Source organism: Photinus pyralis, unplaced genomic scaffold (assembly GCF_008802855.1).
Source record: "Photinus pyralis isolate 1611_PpyrPB1 unplaced genomic scaffold, Ppyr1.3 Ppyr1.4_LG4, whole genome shotgun sequence".
NCBI lineage: Eukaryota > Metazoa > Arthropoda > Insecta > Coleoptera > Lampyridae > Photinus > Photinus pyralis.
The window spans coordinates 43,267,841-43,287,639 of record NW_022170511.1 but is presented as its reverse complement, the minus strand read 5'-3'; the positions used below and the strand labels follow the sequence as shown (position 1 = coordinate 43,287,639).

Here is a 19,799-nt window from a genome sequence, read left to right as displayed (position 1 = left end):
TTTGACAGCTGAAATTTCAAAAAAAAATTTTTACGTAGCACGATTTTTTATAACACGAGCGCGAGTTTCACTATCACTTCTAGAGCTTCTAGAGAATTCTCGAATCAGCTTATTTCATGAAAAGAATGCGTCACATCCACTTCCGTTCCTTAGCTAATCTTCTATCGACTTGATGGCGCCTTGATGTCGCTTTAGAAAATTCGCTACAGTATTTGTTAATACCCCGTAATATGATTAGAAATGAGTAAGCGCTCTCAACTTACCATTCAGGTTCAGGTTCAGATCTAGATTGGTAGGGGCTCTAAAAAACACTAACAGGGTAAGGAGACGATGGAAACCTCTTGAAAAAAGTGGGACATGAATGGTATTACATATTCTCAAAAACCAATAAAAACTCTTAAATTTCTTAAAGCATTTTAAAAGCTATAAAGGACTTTACAATTTTAAGAAGACTCAAAGGACTTGAGATTTGGGGAAACCTCTGGAAAACCCTTGGTTAAAAAAGAATCAAAAAATGTTTATTGTTTGAGTCATAAAAAGGTAGTAGGCGTTGACAAAATGTCAAAATAATTCATTGATAGTTCCTTTAAATGACATACCTAATAAGGAATCATATTGTGTCATAAATCATTGTATTATAGTTATCACTCTTATTTTCTGCCCCTCCACTTCCACTCGTCTTTCCTGTATGCCTTCCTCTTCTTTCACTCCCCCCCCCCCCCACTCCCATTCTATTATTATAAATAAAAAAATCGTTTCAGAATGTCCCGTTTTCAAATTAGTATACGAGGTCAAGTACAAAAATTATCGGACCAACCTCTTTTTTTGTTAATTTTTGTTTTAGTCTAACAGCATCGTTTCAAAAATATAATACCAAAAACGTTTACAAACAATCAAATTCAACAGTATTTTTGAAATTTTGTATATTTTTTTAATCATTTGAATCTTTGCTTAATTTTTTTTAATCTTTTTTGAATATCGTCTCTGGTACATATGTTATATTTTTGAAAAGAATGTAATATTCTATCTTTTTGGATTCACATTATTAAAAAAATTAGGTTAGGTTCGATTTTTTTTATCTGGCCCCGTATATTTATTTTCAAAATGATAGATTATATATTATATTATTGATAATTTTTTTATTTTCCCCCGTATCGCTTAAGTGGGCGACAATTTTCAAATTTTGATTGTATCAATTGAATCTTGACCCAAAAAGAGCACATGAAGCCTATAGAACTTTTTTGAAAGCACTAACAGTTTTACGTAGAATATAAGTATAGGGTGTTCCATTTAAAATAAGTAAGTTGGTATCAGCACTTCCGGTATAACGATTAGGCTAAATGAGAAAAGTTTTGTGTGCTCATTTAGGAAATTAAAAATTCCTTTTGTAACTTTTTCCACGAAAACTTGCCCCATTGGCCAAGAGATTCTACAGTGGGACCTTTTAAGACCTTTATTTTTTCATAGTTATCCTTTTTTCTGCATGTCTCATCTACAGCTGCTCCCTCAGACACTGATGTTTTTAGGGAGGCAAAGGGCGCCGACGCAGGTGACATCATCGATCATACCGTCACGAGTTAAAAAATGTTTTCCCTTCAAGAGTCTTCATGGCCTCCTGGTGACCTATAAGAGGCTGGAAGAGCTATCCGAATTTTAAAAAGCATTTAATAAACCCCTTACGAACCTTAAGTGCATTTAATGATCTTTAAAAACTTTTAGTCAGTAACAGTTTCTGACGGCTTCCAAATTCCTCCTAGAATCTATAAGAATTCTCTCTCAAGACCTTTACGAAGCTTTCCTATTTTTGAAGAGTTTTCAAGGTTTTTAAGAGCCTCCCACGATCTTCTATAAGCCTTTAACAACGGAGCCTTTTTAAAAATCCTAAAAGATCCTCCTAGAAATTAAAAAAAAAGTCGCTAAAGGTCTTCCTGAAAAACTTTCTTGGAGCTTCATTCTGCGTGAACTCCGTGCCAGTTTTTCTGAGAAATTTTGACTTTATTTTTTGCATCTTTCATTCTTCTCTGTGGTATATAGTTAACACTCATTTTCTCCTCCTCTGCTTCCACTCGTCTTCCTCCTCTTTCAATTTCCTCCCCCCAATCCCTTTATCTCTTGGTTACCACTGTTGATATACATTCTTTTTGCTCTTCTTTTTAAATTATGGTTTCTTCTGTTCTTTATTTTCTCCCAGTTTTTTTCCATCCATGATTCAACCACCCTTCCAGAATTGATTGTCTTTACTTGTTGGCCCCGCCTCATTCCAGAACATCATTTTCATGTTGCTCCTCTCCATTTTTATTTAATTTTGTTCCTTCCGTTGTTTTTTGTCCCCTTACCTCCTCTCGCTATCTTTAGTTTTACTGTTAATTTCTACCTATAAACCTGACCTTTTCATCTCCTGTTTTTTTTCCTCTCTGTTCTCACTACTTTTTCTCTCTTACTCCATCTGTATTTTTCATCTTCTACCATTAATTTCATGGATCATTTTACTTTCCTGCTCCACACTCTTTCTCTCTCCACCACATCCTTAATTTTTCTCTGTATTCTTTCATACTTCCACAGCTCGTCATGTATGTATATCCCATCGTCTTTTTTTCAATGGTATTTCCGCGATTACTACCTTGCGCATCTACAGAATTTATTTTTGAATGTACAGGGTGTCCCAGTTTTACGGTGCTGATTTTTTAAATGGGACACCCTGTATATGTTTAGCTGATTCGATGTCATTTTTTAAACTGTGCGTGGAAATGGCACATTGGTGTTTACTGATGGGTTCAGGCCCCTCATCCCTTACGTGTCGCTCAATTTCCTCCTTTACTCCGTCTAATTTTTCCATTACTTTTTCAATATTTTATCCGTTTCTATCAATTTGAATTCGCTCTCTCTTTCTCCTTGTCTTTTTCAGTGATCTAATAACTTCATCGTTATTTTGTAACATTTTTACCACCCGAACGTTAGTAAGGGATACTTTTTGGACGGAAATACACGATTTGACACGTTTTGAAGCATCAGGAATCCGAATCAAACAAAACCTCGATCGGTCTGTCTGTCTGTACTCTCATTTCCGGCTAAACGGCTGAACCGATTTAAACCTAAATTTGGTACGCATATTCTTAAACTCAAAAGGGCAGAATCGCACATGCGTAGGCGGTATCTGCAAATTCGACTGTTGAAAGTTAAATTGGAATCACGCAATTAATCATTAGCTTTCAGTAATGAATTTCGGATTTATTTAACAGAATTTTTCCAAAAGGTGGTCGTTAATAACCGTTAACCGCGATCTCAATTTGCAATAATATTTCGGACAAACGAGAGAATATCGCGATTTAATTAAAAATATATTCAAAAGCTAAATTGAAATAAATTAATCCGAAGAGAACACTTTCTTTTCAGGCCACCGGCGAATAATAAATAAAAACGGAAAAACCCTTTTTTTCTTCATTTTTTTTTCCGTTTTAATTCGCAACAGCAAAAGGCGGCGGCAATTTATAATGAAATTATTTTTTGAATGAGGTATTAAAAAAATGGGGGCAGGGGAGAAAGGTATTTGCCTTGCTAATTTGTACGTGGATATAAAGAGATGTTGTTACAAGTTGGAAATTTTCGTCGTGAAAAAAAAGCGCGCCAAGTTTTTCTCGTTGGGCAACGAGATTCGACGGTTGTAAAATTAAACAAAGAGCTTGGTCGATTTGAACCCTAGACTGGATGCCGCGCGGATGAATGTAAATCTATTATATTATGAGCCCCCTGTATTGTATGTAGTACCCACTTGCGACTAGTAGCGGTCGCGTAACCAGCTCCAGCTATTAAAACGAACAACCGTTTAGGCTCTCACTCGGAAACAATAAAAATTTGAAACTGTCGTCGGCTTTTTCAGAGATCAATTTATTATGCAACAAGCGAACGGTGCAGTTCTATCGATTATTGAAAAGCGATTCAATGAACTCGGCGCTTACCGCTCCCAAAAGAACAAAGAACCGTCGCCGTCGTCGTCGTCCCAAGCATCACTTTGAAAAAGAGGAAATTTAACTAAATAAAATTGATCGGGGGGGACTTCCCGCTTTGTGTGAAAGGTATATTTGTCAACGTTGTCAAATATAATGGGGTTCGCGCCAGGTTGCCAGTTTCATTGAACTTTTAGGGATGCTATCTCACACAAAATACAGCTGCTTTCCAGAGAAAATTTAGCTCGTAGGTTATCGCATTTCATCGTCTCTTTATGTGTTTGTGTAGGAATAAAAATGTATTCCTTTCGCTCTTCTCGCGCATAAAGGAAATATTGATTCCTCTAATTGCCTCTTCGTTTCTTTCATTTGCTTCGAGAACCGCATGTATAAATGAAATGCGGTTTATCGGATTCGTTTACTCGCTAAATTTGCGTGCTAAACTAAAGGTACCTAGCAACCTTCCCCGAAGACACTTTTGAATATATTCAATTCAATCGAATTACCTAATAGTGTACGGGGGTGTCACATGATTCAAAACCTGGGCCAATTTTTTTGTTACTCAATATGATCTGTTTCAATTCTCCACACTAAATTTGTTTTGCATCATTGTTCCGTTCAGTGATTAAGAAACTAATCTAATCCTTCTAAATAGAATATTCTATCAATATCTCTGGTGCCATGCATCTCCTGACGATCCAAAGAATTTGTTCTGTACAGTCGACGAAAAAACAGCTTGCAATTGTTATATTGTTGGAATGTTTTTCCCTTTTCCTTTTTTGGAATACCGGCACATTTTTGAAATTTTTGTGTTTTTTAAATTTATTCAATTGTAAATGTCTGAAAATTGAGTTTTTTATAACGTTTACGTTTTTGGGGAAATATTTTTGGATACACAATGTACACAACACACAAATGGCAAAAAGAACCCAAGTAGTAAAAAAATAGAATGTGGTTCCAACAAGATGGAGCCCCTCCGCATTATCGCAGGAGAGTCGGCAACTATTTCGTTTATTTATTTATTTATGGTGTATCGTAATAAAATAATACTGTTTGTTGTTAATTTCTTTAAAATGTGACTGTTTCTCTCAAACTCAAATTGTTAATTCTAGACTTTTGTTTTAACAAGCCATAGGTACATAAGAAGTTTAAAACTTTCTCTTTTAAATGCAAAAACAAGAGCATTGATAGGCATTCCCACACCATTAGGGCGTTGTGCGTGGGTGCACCATCCTGTTGAAATCGACAGTTTCATCATATCTTCTAAGGTTTTCCAGATTCCTTGATAGACATCCTTATCTTGGACACGGTGTATATTTTTGTGGAGCTTTTGGGAACCTTTAGGCTTTTAAGGGGTTTAATGAGTCTTTATGAATCTTCGAGTGCCTTAAGGGTCTCTAAAAATACTGAATGGATGTTGAAACAGAAATTTCTTTAGAATATATACATATATCCATATCTCCAGACAACTTCTTACCAGAATCTTCTTCAAAATAGTATCAGGAATGTTTGAAATTTTCAAGAAAATTTTTGTAAATCCCTACAACTAGATACCCTTTATTTTTGAAATTAAGGAATTGAAAAAAACTTTTTTAGAAATTAAAAAAATTTGAAAAACTTCTTAGGAATTATCTTAAATTTTTTGGGGATATTCTTAGATAATAATAATTGTAATGGTATTGCAATTCTTCCAGGAAAGTTTTTGAGATCTCTGTATTCGACTTTCAATCAATTTTTTGAATCTTTCCTATCTTTTTCAAAAAAATTAGAAACATCCTTAGAGATCTTCCTAGAAATACTAGAAATTCGCTAAGGGGTCTTAAAAGTCTTTTTAGTAACATCTTAGTTTTTTATTTGGATCTCAGAGCCTTAGGAACACATTTAGAAACTTGTTTTTATATAAAAACCATGAAAAATTTAGGTTCTACTGCTACTGTGTTTTCGGGGGAGGGGGGGGGGGGTTTGGAATACTTCTAAGAAAAAAAGGAGTTTTTGATCATTTCATAAAATCGTTTTGAAAGCGGCGAGAGGAAAAAAGGAAATGTTTTAGCTGTGAATGTATACTCCCCGGAAAAAGTTCTCTCCGTTCTTTTCCCTAAAATTGTTGCTGTAAATATTTTCGGTGAGAACGTACCACCGGAGGATCTGGGGCAAAGATACATTCCAGGAAAGAAATATTGCATGAATTTTCGTCACGAATTGGCCCCAGGCCCCCCGATGTTAGATATGTTCGAATTTTTATTATTCTTTAACGTTTTGCAGCACCCCTTGAACTTCCTTGCCTGAAAAGTATCCCATCTCTCCTGAGAAATGATCACAAGTGTGCTGAAAGCTTAACAATTTGGGGCCGAGGCCAACCCCGGGGAGTCTGGGGGGTATGGAATACTCCCCCAGCCACACACAGATACATTCCAGAAAAAAAAATTCGGTGAATCTCTCTTGCGAATTGTTGTTGGAATTCAGAAAGCTCTCCTTTCCTGGAATGTACACCCGTGTGTGGCTGGAGGGCATTCCATACCCCCCAGACCCTCTCGGTGTTAGACTGCCTCAAATTGTTGAACCTTCACTACTCTTCTCGTGATTTTTCAAGGATGGCCATCGCATTTTTATTGTTTCTTTAAACTTTTTGGAAGAAAACACAGCAATAGGGAATTAAGGAGATATGGGATACCGTTCTTCTCCCTGAAAATGATCACAGGAGTGATTGGCGGCAAGACTAAGGCCGGGAGTCTGGGGGGTATGGAATACCTCCCAGCCACACACAGATACATTCCATGAGTCTCCCTTACGAATTGTTGTTGGAATTCCGAAAGCTCTTCTTTCCTGGAATGAAGACCCGCCATCGAACATACTTTACTTTTGTGGGACAGCGTAGCATCGAGTGGCGTAATCCCCCCCCCCCCCCCCGTAATACGAAGATTTTAGTATCTTTTCGCAAAAGTTATCATGCCAGTAGTAGGGGTAATATTAAAAAAATTAAGTCCTCTTTTGCTGAGGGTACTGCTAGGGAGTAATTACATGCTCCCCCAGACCCCTTGGTGTTACATACTCCCTCAAATTGTTAAACACTACTCTTGTGCTCATTTTTCAAGGAGGGCCATCGAGAGTTTGTAACTCCCCCCCCCCCTTCCGCCTCCGGTGGTATATTCTCACCGAAATTATGCAGCTCTCGCTAATTTTAAAACAATTTTATGGAAAAGATCAGAAAATGCTCTTGAAAAAAAGTGGATTCTTTGACCTTTTCCATAAAATCGTGTTAAAATTGGCGAGGGTGCTAAATATTTTGGCTAAGAACGTAGCACGAGGGGGGGGAGGTAGTTTGGGGTCTAGTATGGAAACTCCTTTGCATAAAATCGGTTTGAAAGCGGCACTAAATGTTTTGGCTGAGAATGTACCACCTGGGGATCTGGAGGGTATGGAATATCCTCAGAAAAAACGGGACTGGGATCTTTTCCATAAAATTGTTTTAAAATTGGCGAGGGTTGTAAAATAAGAGGCGAGGACACTAAATGTTTTGGTTGAGAATGTCCTCTTGGGGGTTATACCCCCCAGGAAAAATGGACTCTGACCTTTTTTATAAAATCGTGTTAAAACTAACGAAGGCTGTAGGGGGGTGGGGGGTCTAGCAGACACTGATCTAGTATGGAATTCCCATCAGAAAAAAGAGATTTTCAGTTCTTTTCTAAAAATAGTTTTAAAAATGGCGAGGGGACTAAATGTTTTGGGTCCCTTTTTTGAAAACTATCAAATACTTGGCCGGCGGAAAACAGCATAGGAATTGCTAATCCTAATCCTAGTCTAGTCTATTGTTTAATTTTCGGCAGTCACCTTTCCCTTGAATTGGCATCGTACAATCCTCTTAGGAAAGGTCTTTACCTGGGTTTGCAGTATCACTGGTTATAATTTGGGGTTGTCTCAAAATTGAATCCAAATCGCGAGCCTGTAGTCTCAATTTGGACGTTTGAAAATTGAACTTCGAAAATTTCGATTTGAAACATGCAAACTGCGAAAGGAAATTTTGAATCTGGATTTTGACATTCGGGGATTTACATTTGGATCGTAGTTCTTAAGCACTTTGCTGTTTTCTAGACGAAATTAATGTCAACTGCAGATTTTGCAAACACTATTTCTTAGTGCACTAATGGCGAGAATTTTCCATTGTTTAAATTCCAGTCCATATACAGACTGTTCGACGCCAAAACAAACGAGGATAATACTCAATACAGAGTTACGAATTAGAAAAACCTTGGGGAGACTTCGAAGGGAGGGGGGCGAATCTTGAAAAGAAAGGCATCTAAAATATGGATCACAACCTGTTCGGATGTGACTAGCGGGATTAATAATTTTGAGCATCCTCGCACACGTGGGATAAATACATAAATGTTAGAAAGTGGAGGGTGTTCGAAAATTAACAAGAAATAACAAAAGAAAAGACTGTGGTATTTGTCTTTGTCACACGATGTTTCCCATGAATGTCCGTGGGGCTTTAATAAATTCGAGTTCTAAAAATAAGTCGACGTGGGTGTGAGTCGCTCGCGGGAACTTGATGATTCAAATTGATTGATTCGTAAAAAGGGCGTACGCGTCGAAAAGTAAAGAATAATAATTACGACGGCCGGCAACGCTCGGAATTTGAGCGGCGCGTGGTCTATTCATTCAATTCAAAGCTAAGCAGAAACAAACAAACAATAACAACGTGTTGATCAAGGCGAAATTTGACGGTGGTTACTTAGGAATTCGAGGCGCGTATGTGTCGTCGGGTCGAGGGCCGAATTAAGGGCGTGCTGTGCTGCTGGATGGCACGGCGTCGCGGCGGCCGCCGTCATTGACCAGGTATAATTATCCGCGCGATCATAAACACACGGGCATGTAGGGGTTGGCGGCGCGAGGGGTGGGAGGGTGAGAAGTTGGGGTGGCTGCGTCAATACGAGGCGGGCCCCCTCGCGCAGCCGGTCGCCCCACGTGGTCCCCTCTTCTTCCCGAAAGCCCGGCCGGCGACCGCTGCTGCTGCTGCTTGCCGCCGCCGCTTCATTGTACCGCGACTCTCCAATCTGAACGTATCAAAGACCGACGCGCTCAATTGCTCGAGCGCCGGCTTTCTTGTTGTTATTGTGAATTATTAATTAGTGTGCGCATCCTGGACCATTACTGAGACAGATTTTACCTTTAGGATCGCATGGCGACTCAAAGGTAAGCGACCGACATCAAAGTAGGCTTTCGGGTGTTGAAAAAAAAGCGGCAGTGAATGTTGGCGCCGTTTTTTTGTGTTGTGATATTTCGAATGTGTCATTAGTCAAAGATGGTTAATGCCATTTCCTTTGGCGAGAGAGAGGTCACGTCGACCGTTTTAAGAAACGTGATTTTGAGTACCGTGTAAAGAATGATTCACGCTAATTTTTAGAAGTTTCTATTATAACAAGCGCATCATCATCATCGTCGTCGTGTACCTGCTTGGAATCCGCGTGCGAGGAGCATCGGCCGTGAAAACACAACGAACGGTCAACCTCGACGGAGAGAACAAAGAACCATACAACAACGTCCAGTTTGCCTTCTTCAACGCAAACTTCGCCACCAATGACCTAAATTGACACGTTTTCATTTTCATTATTAAATCATCGGTGAGGTTTCCTGTTTGAAAGTGAGCATGTGTGATGAAAGCAAACAGTGGCGTGTTCCGCATTCACTTATTAAATAATTACGCGAACACCGCAAAATTCCCTCCCAAAAAAGCAGTAACGAAATTGCCACAATTTCCGTGTAAAGGGCCGAAACGGTTTAAAAATCGCAATATTCCCATACGAGAATTTAACCCGAGCTGAAAGTGAAAGTAACTTGCAAATAACTAAGATATGATACCACACGCTCTAGCAAGTAATGTTTCTTTGTTTTAATTGATTTTTGTCGTAATTTTCCTGCAATGGCGAAAGGAAAATTTTTAGCAACCGTGCGGGAAAATGACATAGCTATCATTCGCATATCAGCCGCAGTTTCCTTTGAATTTCTTCCGAGATAACACGTAATCGCTCTTCTTTCGGTTCTAATTTAACAACAAATCAAAAAATGTACGTTCAATAAGCCCGATTTATTAAATACACAATTATGATGACAGTGCAGATAAAACCCAATTGAAATTAATTTGCGATTAATAGAGGCAGAAATACGTAATTAAATCGTATCGCCATAAACCGCGCAAATTCACTCGTATAAAGAGCTTCGTGTACAAACATTCTGGTCTGCACTAAAATATCTCTAAAATATGAAAATGGAATAATGGAATAAATTTGCGATTTTCCGGGCGAATTATTATTGCATCGCAGTCATACGCATGCATGAGCGGAACGGTTGACTTTCAAATTGCGGAAAAGCCCTCAAAAGCGAGCCGACTATTTCAACAATAGAAAACTCAATTATTGTTATACTTGAATCCGCGAAATATGCATTTTTTATCGAGAATGTCAAGATGTTTGGTTGGTTATTGGAATAAAAGAACACTCGATTTTAGTATCTGAAAAAATGCATGGCTTACTTGACATCATCGATTTTTTGTAATTTCCCTCTCATCAGGACCGTCAAACTTAAGTCGACACTATTGCTAACTTAGTATGTAATTACATGTGACACAAAAGAGAATTCGAGTGTTTTTTTTATGAAAACAGAAAAACAATTGATAGTCAGTCGCATTCTAAAAATGTCGACAAAAACGCACTTCTAATAGAACATTCCAATATATAACGTTTTTCTAAATGTGTAAATGGCATTTTGTCTTAAAAATAGCTGAAAATTATACAATTACAAAACAAAAGATATTTCTGAATCAAAGCCACGTTGATAAAATTCCTTATTCTTAACTTGAGAACAATTAGAAAACTTTTGTTGACACTGTACTTAGTGAGGATATCGTATACGGGGTGTTCCATTAAAAAAAAGTACGTTTTTGCCGATATTTTGACAATGTGACTGTCAATTGTTTTTCTGTTTTCGCCCGTGTAATCACTCTAATTTAACCGGCCTTGTATCTCAAGGGGAGAAAAACCAATGGGCAACCGCTTTCAAGTCCAAGGGGACGGCGATGGAAACAATGTAATAACGAAGTTAGTTGTATCCTTATCAGTTATCCCTTTTGTATCTAAGGATATACAAGTTTAATAATTAACTTCCCTTAAAACATTACGCGGGAAATATTAACACCGGTGTGAAAAGAGCGGTTAAAATTTGCGAATATACCCGAAGCGAAAATGGCACGCAATTTTTTGTTTTTTCCTTTTTTCCACTAAACAATTTTAAAAACAATTAAACAAAAAACACTCACTTGAAGCAGAAATGCCACCTTGTCATCATAAGTATCTTCAAAACGGCACGTACTCTCACGATTAAATTGTGGTGGTTAGTTTTTGAAAATAAATAGGAAACGTTGTTATTATTTTTTGTGTGTTAATTTTCAAGAAGGCTCTGATTAGTGCTGCAAATTGTAATTCCATATCGTGTAATGAATTTCTTAATTTTGTTACCCCTTTCATAACCCGCATTCACCATTACGTCTTACTAGATTCCTTTCACTTTCTAATGAATGGGAATTTTCCAATTGCATCTTTTTCTTTTAAAAATATGAATAAATTAACTTATGCCTGTTTAGTTGTTTATTTCGGCATAAATAATATTTACAAAAACAGATAACTACAACACTGCTAGTAATATCTGTAGGAACTTATTTATTACGCCTCTTAATCGTTAGTATACAGCGTGTCCCAGATCGCGTGGGATTGCATGGGTAACATTGTTATTATTAAAGATAGAGAATTGGTTAAATGGGCAATGTTTTGCAGTTTTGGATGCGTATTTAAAATTTCCTTATGGAAATTCAAAATGTCGCATAGGTTCGACGTAAATTCAAAAAAACTAAAATTGGTCATTCCCTTGAATGTCTTATATCATCGAAAGTATAAGAGATATAAAAAAAGTTTTATATAAAAGTGACTGTCTTTTGATACGCTTAATTTAGAATTGATGTCACAAAAAAATTTAAGATGGCCACTTTTGAGGAACATTTACCAACTTCCTAAAGTTAAATGGGCGCCATATTGGATTTTTAGATTACTTGATAGATTTTTCAATTCTCTTTTCAATGAGCCATAAGATTGAAAATAAGATACCAGTTATATCAACGGTTTTTATATTTTAATCAAGTAGGCTTTGATGGATAAAAAAAAACAAAACAAAATCTATTCGAGCCAACAAAACAATGAAAATAATTACATTAGATGTTTAAAAAATCAGGGGCGCACTCATGAGGGGGGGTTTGGGCAACTCCCTCCAAAATTTTATATAAGTAGGCCTAGAAAAATTTTGATTTTTATAACATCACTTATTGAATTATGTACAGTACATTAAATTGTAAAAGTAAGTACTTAATTAAAAAATAAAAGTAAAGTGGAAGTAGCTACCACTACAATAATAATAATAATCATCAATGGCAACACGTTGCCTAAACTAAACTGTCTTGAAGTGTGTTTCACTAATAATGGTCAGTATTTTAAACATCTGGTGTAATTATTTTCATTGTTTTGTTGCCTCGAATAGATTTTGTTTTGTTTTTTTTTAATCCATCACAGCCTACTTGATTAAAATATAAAAACCGTTGATATAACTGGTATCTTATTTTCAATCTTATGTTATGATGGCTCGTTGAAAAGAGAATTAAAAAATCTATCAAGTAATCTAAAAATCCAATATGGCGCCCATTTAACTTTAGGAAGTTGGTAAATGTTCCTCAAAAGTGGCCATCTTAAATTTTTTTTTGACATCAATTCTAAATTAAGCGTATCAAAGACAGTCACTTTTATATAAAACTTTTTTTTATATCTCTTATACTTTCGATGATATAAGACATTCAAGGAAATGACCAATTTTAGTTTTTTTGAATTTACGTCGAACCTATGCGACATTTTGAATTTCCATAAGGAAATTTTAAATAAGCATCCAAAATTGCAAAACATTGCCCATTTAACCAATTCTCTATCTTTAATAATAACAAAGTTACCCATGCAATCCCACGCGATCTGGGACACACTGTATATGCAGTGTCATTTTCGAGAAACGCCCATGGAGTGACTTGTTCCACCTCTTGAACAACAAAAGTGCGCTGAGTATTTTTGTTACTTATTAATTCCCGGATGATCATTAACCAATGATGTGCAATTGTGGACATACTATGCGCTCAAAAATGAGTTGCTGTCGAGTCGCCTTTGAAATTTTTAGTTACTTGGGAAATCGTACTTCACTTAAACTTCCAAAGGCGACTGGACAGCAACTCATAACAAAGTTACGGATTTATGGCTCAGTGGTAGAGCATTGGGTTATAAATCCGGAGGTCGGGTGTTCGAACCTGGGTTGAGGTGAATTTTTCATCTGTGGCGGAGATTGAAATTACCTTAGACCAGTTCCGAGCATTCTACCGGTTACTCCGAATTAGGTTTTCCTGCAGTTTTCCTAATTCGTAAGGTAAACACCGGAGTAGTATAGACCAACTTAAGACCTTCTGCAGAGGCACCTCTAAATAGCATTATGCGGGTCACTCTGTAATTGGGCGCATGTCTGTTGAGGGCCCAAAGCAAGAGAGGGATAATAATAATAATGATAATAATAAAAGTCGTGTTACACCACTTATAACTCAAGAACGGCTGGAGCGATTTTTATGATCTTTGATGTGTTGGATTCGTCTCCCATCCGAATAGCAGAATAACTATTAAAATATCGAAAAAAAAAATATAAAGAAAATGATTATAAAGTAAATAAGAATGACAACAACCGTCAAATCAAATGTTTTCAGTCTTACCAACCGTCAAAATAAAAACTATCAAATTGAAAAGTGAAGGTACAGGTTCCTCGGGTTATTCGTTGTTTCAGATGCGTTCGATTTTCCGTTTCAGAAGCATATGGTGGAAAAGTCAAGTAATCACTGGAACAAATTAATAACTGTACCGTGTGTTCGATTTTGGTTGAGGCTGCGGTGTATCTCTGCTGTTTTTAATGATAGACTTTAGGTTTTCACGACCCTGCATCTTTTTTTGTAAAACTTACTCACTTTTGGAATGTTTATCATATCTTACTACCCATGTAAGATGGAAAAAGGTAAAAACTGTTTCTTTAAAATCCAGTGGCGTAGCCAAAAAAAATTTTTGGATCAGTGTTTCTGAGATTTGACCCAATGTTGGTGTTTTTGAAATGCAACACACTGTATATCTTAACCTCGATCTCAACGTAAATTTTTTGTATTCGTCCTGATTACATTGATGTATCACAATCTATATTTTTTTTAATTTGAGTTATGAACCAAACCTTAAAACCTTATTTTTTGCTGTTTATAAATAGTAGGCCATGGATTCATGGAGATTTTGTGATAATTGTATGCGTGGCAGCCCATAACAATCAATAAAACTGGCTGACGGTAATTTCAAAATTTAAAAAAAATAAGTATGATGTGACATACAGGGTGGTGTTTTTAAGTGGGCCATTAGAAGTATCTCGACAACGGTTTGGAATTTCGATTTAGAACCCATTACCTTTTTTGAATAATCGGTTGTATGAGAACGATACCGGAAACTTTCTTATTTCAAATGGCACTATCTTTTCTGATAGCATTTTCGAATTCCTCATAAAAAATCAGTATGACTTTGTTAATATGATGCTATGTCTAACTGACATGGTTTCGAAGTTATTTGACTTTTTTAACATTTGTTCACTGTTTCAGAGGTTCAGTAAATTAGCCATATCACTGTTGTCTGACAACCTAGCAAAATCTTCTTTTCACGAATAGACAGCTAAAAGTCCACGCTATCAAATGATACTGGTCTAATTTTGAAATGTGATTCTAAAATAATAACGAATAAGCGTTCAAAGTTGACAATCGGTTTTTAGTTAAAAACTCGAAATTTTCAAATGAAAACCATATCTTTCCTATACATCAATGGAAAGAGCTCAAAAAAACGGGCAAAAAATGTACGTTTCTAAAGTGGACAGTTTTCAAGTCATTCGTAAACCATTGAAAATTTTTAAAATCACAATAGGAACTACAATTTATCCACCACCCAAATCTAGATGACATCGATAAAATCATTCACAACAATTGAAAATTTGAATGTCATAAAGATGTCAACGATTCAGTGTTTCATTTTGATTCGTGCGCTACGTATTTTGAATTTTCCGAGGAATTTTCATAAAGAGAATAATTATTCGAACGAAGTCATACTGATTTTTATGTGGAATTCGAAAATGCCATCGGAAAAGATAGTGCCATTTGAAATAAGAAAGTTTCCGGTATCGTTCTCATACAACAGGAAAAGCGGCCATCTTGAAAATATTTTTAAATGATTCCGTTTGATCGATTGATGAAAAAAGGTAATTGGTCCCGAATCGAAATTCCAAACCGTTCCTGAGATACTTCTAATGGTCCACTTAAAAACACCACCCTGTATAATTATATTAAGAAAAGTGTAGGTTGTGAAGGAAAACGAATGCAACTGCATAGAAACGACGATAACCAATACCATGAAATTCAAAACGGTACGTCCAATTTTTCTCATCTAATTCAACAGTTTCTACTTAATAATCCAATTTTTTTTTAGATTAAAATAGCCACGTTACCTTTATTTCTCACAAATAAACGAGAAACTTAATAAATCACATCGAAACTGTCACATTTGCATTAATGAGCACCATAAATAAATAAAAATGAGGTACAAAAATTCTATAATCTAACAATTCCAAGAAATCCTTATCATTTATAAAGAACGTAAACAAATAAGACCTTGGATGCACGACCGAATTGGAAAATTGTTTTGTGTTCAAACGTAAATAGACCCAAGACATTAAACAGAAAAAATAAAAATTTTGATGACCACCCGAATTCATTCCCAGTGCCCCAGAACCAATCACAACGTCCCACATGACATTGTTTACACAGCAATGTAGTAGCTTTTGGCGTTGATTATTGCAATATTTTTTGATGGAATTAATAAAAAAAATGTCGATAAGATAGTCATGGTCCTTCGTTTCGTGGATCATGACTCATTTGTTTTGTTGGGGGTAAATTTTTTATAATTTGAATTGGTGATCTTACTGAATTATTAGAAATTGTTGAATTACAAAAAATAGGTAAGAGATACATACCGACATGCTTATATCGTTAGAAAGGTAAAAAATCCTACATTTCATGAAATAAAAAATATTTGGTAATTCCATTTAAAAAAATCAAGTTACCTTTGATTGAAATTTTGAAAATTGACGGAGTAATTTCTTTTAACGCAAAAGAAGTTTAATTTTGGTCGTTCGGCGTATGTTAGTACATTTCATGATTAGTGCCACTGTAAAGTCACGGCCTTCTAAGTTTTATGATAACTGCGATATTCAATTTTTACTGGTCATCTACTTTTTGAAAAAACGACGAATTGCGGCTAAACGACTCATTTTAAATATCATGTGTAATACATAGTCACACTAAAATTGACTAAGGAATCGAAATATGTAATAATATACTCGTACTATACATAATATATATAATATACAGGGAGTTCTTCAGCATTCTCCCACTGTGTATCTATATCATATTTATGAAATTTTAGAGAGGGGGTACATTTTGTTTTTTGATTTTATTTAGGCATTTTTGTCCATTTAACATACTCTCTGCTAATAAGCGAGATCTCTGTACTTAACACGAAATTGGATACAATCTGTATAATAATAAATTGTTGTTATCAATTGATTGCTATTAATTACGTAGATGATATAAATCGTTAATTGCCCTAGCTAATTATTGATTTATTAAAAAAAAAAAGCTTTGTACAGCATTTTTTTAAATGAAACCCGACAAAGGGCTGTATCGCAATTAAACCATAAAGTGCTATACATCATTGAATTCAGGATAAAAAAAAGGATTTAAGAATATGCTATCGGAATATCAGGGTCGTATTTAAAAAAATTAAGTAAAAGTAAAAGATTAGCGCCAGAAAAAATAGTTCAAAAATTTCAAAAAGCAAAAAATTTTTCATGGATTTCTAAAGGCCGTCTTTTTAAACCTTTTTAAACTTTTCTCACATTTAACCAATACCGTTTCTAGAATGCCTATTATATAAGTAGATGCCCTTTTTTATGTCCGAGACATGTGTATACATTTGGACGGACATATACTCAAGATATCTGGTTTTAGATCCGGCCAATTATAAATTATTGGGGCGTTATCTAAAAGCCTTGTAGAACTTTTAATACGAATTGCCGGTGTTCGAAAAAATGTGTTAAATAAGTTATATCCCATTCAAATAACGCGGGAGCAAACTTTTCGATAAAAGTCACTTTGTGCAAATCGCAAATCCATTCCATACAACACAAAATCTGAAACTGTCAAAAGCATTCTTTACGCGAATGTGAAATGCGGAAAATATTCTCGAACTTTAATTGAAACGAGTTCCACTAACGGAGTGGAGTTTCTGGCACACGCATATTCGGTCATCGATACAAAAGGGTGAAAATTAAACTTGGCGAGACAATCCGACCGGAAAGCATCACCAAAGACCAACAAAGAAAGTACGCGAGAAATAACTTGAAAACAAACGCCGAACTTGCACCAAAAGACAAACGGCGCAGTTCCGCGCCCTTTATTTATGTCGCACTCGATCCATTACCGAAATCATGATGAATAAATTAAATTTTCAACTAAAATTAAACATAAAGCGGTTCAACGATCGAAAACTAGCAGAAGATGTTTGGAATTTGTTCATCTTGATAGGTATAAATAAACGCATCGACCACGTCTATTTTAAAACGTTTAAAATCCATCGAAGGTGCAATTTTCATCTCGGACAAAGACACCCCCGACGCTACCGTTGAATAATGGACGCTCATCCCCTATAGAAGATTTATACTCCATTGTCTCAATCTGCGGATAAACGGTCAATCCTTTACGTTGAGGGAGTAAGTTTATTAAATTAAAGTGCACGGAACGGAAATTGTAATTTTAAATTTAGCCTTTTGTAGGTTAACGGAGGATTTTGAAGACGGTTATGATCCTCCTCGCTTCGAAATATGACGAAGCTCCTATTACGAAAGGGGTTTAAGGCAAGGTGACTGCGGCATTAATTCCTTCCAGCGTATAATCCCGCTATGAACAAACATTCATTACATCATTACGGTTTTGTTAGGGATGTTATCTGCAGTCTCGGCACACTAATCTTCTTACTTTATAAATAACGAAACGACTAAAGAACTTTGCCCATAAAAAACACTCTCTTTCGCTTCTCTTTTTTTATTGCGCTCATACATCCTTGCACGTAATTGAAATCGGGGAGGTTTAATTTATTAACGGCTGCAATATTGCAATTGCGTTGCTTTTCCAGGTACAAATTTGCATTCTATCGCATTAAATTAAATTTTCCGATGTTTGGTGCAGTCCACGCGCACAATTTTAGCATAACGGAAACCATTTAGGTGTTTGATTGTCAGCAGAACATATTCTTTTGTTAGTTCGCTAGTATTATCAATGAATAAAAATTGCCTACTTACGGACTTAACTTCCGTTGAGAGGGTCGTACTGAAAAAATGTTATTCATCATACATACTCATTTCTTCGAGCAAGAATTTCAGTGCGAAATTTTATGGCGGCTAATGGCAGATTTGGCAGACCCATGCACCAAATTTCGTCGAAATCAGAATTTTGGAAAAAATTACAAAATCGTAAATTTTTCTTGATGGTTTTTGAAAAAAAAAATTAAAAAAGGAATCGAATGTTGGGGACTTTTTTACGGATAGCTTCCACTAAGTTCATTGTTCATCTCAATATCGCTGTGCTATGACTAAAGAATAGATAGGTTAATGTTCAAAGAAATATTAGCTTCATGGGTAGAATGAGTCGGCGCTCCGTCAAGTTGAAACCAGTAGTTTTCCCGAGGTAGTGTCTCCACTAACGGTACAGTGCCATCTCTTATACTCGTCAAACATAAATTCCTAGCTGTCACAATTTTAGAAAATCTAAAATAAAACGGAAACGGAAAGCAATACAAACAGGTAAATATAGGGAATGTAATAATTGATTTTTTCGACATTTGAAAGTGCAAAAAAGTAAAGCAGGTTTCATTTGAAAACTTTTTAAGGTTTAAATTATTAAAATTGACCATTAGTTTTAAAACACCCTGTAGGATTCAAATATTGATTTTGGAAGACTTGGTAGCAAACGATGTATATTTTCATGTACATTGTAGATTTTGAAAACGCAATAAAATACAGGGTGTCCTATATAAAATAATGAAATAAAATGGACATCGTTGAAGGTGGAGATTTCCCCATCGTATTTATCCTTGTATTGTGGAGCTACGCATAACAAAGATAATGGAGAGGATTTTTTTATTTGAATGTACCGATTAATTACACGCTATGATTAGCTACAGATCCAATTAATCCCAACTTATCGATTAATCGCTTGATTCATGGACATGCTTCAAATTGTCTTAATCATTTGCGATTTCTCTGTTCGGTGATCGGTAACTTAGATCTACCTCTTGGAGTGCGTAGAATCACCAAAATTGGATTATCATTTTCCCGATGGTCATTCGATTGCAAAGTTTTTACGAACCTTGTTCTAAATTGCTTTTATGACTCTATACTGATTTAGAACCACAATTTTAATCCCTTCATTTCAAAACTACGACCTCCTTACATGCCTCTTTCATTTAAACCTCACCTCTTTTTTTCATGCCTGTTCTCTTCACGCCCACAAACGTTTCGTGCCTTTTTTTACTACTATAGAACCGCTTCACGCCTCTTTTGTGGCGTTCCGATTTCACATTATTTTCCTTTGTCATTTTTCTTATT

The 19,799-nt window shown here is 35.9% G+C and overlaps 1 protein-coding gene across 2 annotated transcripts in view; it reads left to right on the top strand.

Moving 5' to 3' along the window:
- LOC116168503 (brain tumor protein) overlaps positions 1-19,799 on the top strand; it is a 115,969-nt gene that overhangs the window by 2,824 nt on the left and 93,346 nt on the right. Inside the window, exon 1 of one of the 2 annotated variants that reach the window (XM_031484388.1) lies at positions 8,990-9,134. The exons of the other annotated variant lie outside the window; for it this stretch is intronic. The gene's annotated coding sequence lies outside the window, so the exon portion shown is untranslated. Of the gene's footprint in view, positions 1-8,989; positions 9,135-19,799 lie in introns of those variants that run through there. 2 annotated transcript variants of the gene reach the window in all.